Consider the following 2,332-nt stretch of genomic DNA (forward strand, 5'->3'; position numbering starts at 1 on the left):
CCAAGCCCGTTGCTACTCGACGAGTAGGGCAACCAACTCGTTGAGTAGGCCTTGAAACCAATTAAATTCTTATTTAAACAATACCTGAGAATCGGGGCGTTACAATTTATACATAATATTAGTAGTTAGTCTATATATAATAATTAATTATGAATAAGAAGTTTGAAAAAATACCCAAAGCATCTTTGTCTATTTGAAATTTCGTTCGCAGTATCATAAATGTATAACTGAGAGAATTTTGGTTCCGATCCTTTTGCTGGTAAAAGGCTTCAAATACTATGATAATTTTGACCACCCAATATGAAAATGTATGGAGCGTTTCCTCTATTGATTGAAGAATCAATTTTACCATCCATCGAGGTAAAAGAAAACATTGAATTGTAACGTCAAATGTTTTTCATGAAGTGTTTGCTTTTAGAATCCATATTTCGAAACATTCTTTCATAACTTGAGGGTGCTTTCTTTAAATCTGGAAGTTGAACTTTGCCGTAAGCACAACATAATGAATAATCCGTGTTCCCTTTTTCTTTACCTCTAATGGATTCATTTCTCCATAACTTTGCATGACATGTTTGACATACAACATTTTGATCACCATGATCCAAATATTCTGTAAAATAAAAGGCGTAGAAAAAAATATCAATGAATTTTATAAGTATATACAACAAAGTATTTGAAATGTAAAAAAAAAAAGAAAATGGATATTATTTTTTTGATTACCATTTGAGATACCAACTATAAGGTTTTCATTTATGACTTGATGTATATTTTCTACATCTTCTCTCAAATCAATCCATGGGATAGGGGATAAATGTCTCGTCTTCCTTTTTAATTTATGACATCCTGGATTTAACTTGATTGATGATGAAGAACCAGTTACTGTAGATGCATTTTTCGATGTCATATCATTTGAAAGTACATAGTACTGTCTTTTGTTTGGTAACTTGGAAGTAGCCTATTTATCGAAACTGATGTTATCTGACCAAAATAAATAAAATAAGTATATATATCCCGATTATATAGAAAATGGATAATACTATATTTTAAAAAACAATAAATTATTACCATTTGTAATGTTAGATAATGGAGTTCTAACATTTGTAATGTTAGATAACCGAGTTCTAATATTTGTAAAGGAAGAAGAGTATTGTACGGTTCTATTTTGGATTCCAGGTGAAGTAAATGAATTGACATTTTCAGTTTGACCAACAATGTTGGTTGATTGATTTGCAAATAACAAAAACTTATAAAAACTGGAGACATATGTATAAAACAAAGTAATAAACTGAAATCATATAATATTACAGGATAATAAAAAAAATATAAGAAATCATTTATTGTATATAAATGTAAAATAAGCGTAAAACATAGAATAAAAAATAATAATAGGGTTACAATTAATTATATTTTTAAGAGATGCGGTATTGATGTACTTGGAATGTTCGATCTTGTATTCATTTTCTTCGATCTTTTATTTTCCAAATATATTTTTCTTTGTCTTCTTTTCTCTCTGATTTGCAAGTGGTATATGTTATTGTTGTTTTTTGCATAACAGATAATAGGACAGAATATGAAATTTATAATTAGGTAAATAATATTTTTATATAGTAATATTGAAGAAATAAACGTACCTTTGTAAGCATCAGTTACAAATTTCGAAGAATATTGACTTGAAGCAGACGAAGAATTTGACAATTTATCTAATTTTTTTTATGTTAATAAATGTTTATATTATTAAAAAAAATTTATGTGAGTTAAAAAAATAAGAAATAATTATAATAAAAATTTTATATGAAAAAACTTAATTTGTAAATCGAAGTATTAACAGCTGTAGTTGTTGAAGATAGATGTGTTGATGTAGTACCCAAATTAATATTTTTTGTGTTATCTAAATAGAAACTATTTAGTTTTCTAGTCTTTTTAGAAGGAAATGAATGCATTGTATGACTGCAACATTAAAAAATAAATCAAATTAGTTTATAAATTAATATGCTTCACAAATTAGAATTAAGTAGTTCATATAATATTTATCTAGCGAACAAATGGGTAGAAAGTCAATTTGTAGTCATTTTTAAGTATTTTTTTTGTTAAGGATTAGCAAAAACAATACAATAAAATTGTGTAATTTTTTTGAAATGTTTTATTAAAATGTATATATAAATTAAAACTTAGTTTATTAATGTGTTATTTTTTTAAAAACATTTTACATTTAAATATAATGTAAGATCAATATTTGATATATTTTTATATTGTGTAATTGTGAGTATAATTAAAAATACTAAACTTAGTAATATATAATTGATAACTTTTAATGAAAAACCCAACGTATGAA

This window comes from Lactuca virosa, chromosome 3, assembly GCF_052849685.1.
Source record: "Lactuca virosa cultivar CGN04683 chromosome 3, Lactuca_virosa_CGN04683_v6, whole genome shotgun sequence".
Classification (NCBI taxonomy): Eukaryota; Viridiplantae; Streptophyta; class Magnoliopsida; order Asterales; family Asteraceae; genus Lactuca; species Lactuca virosa.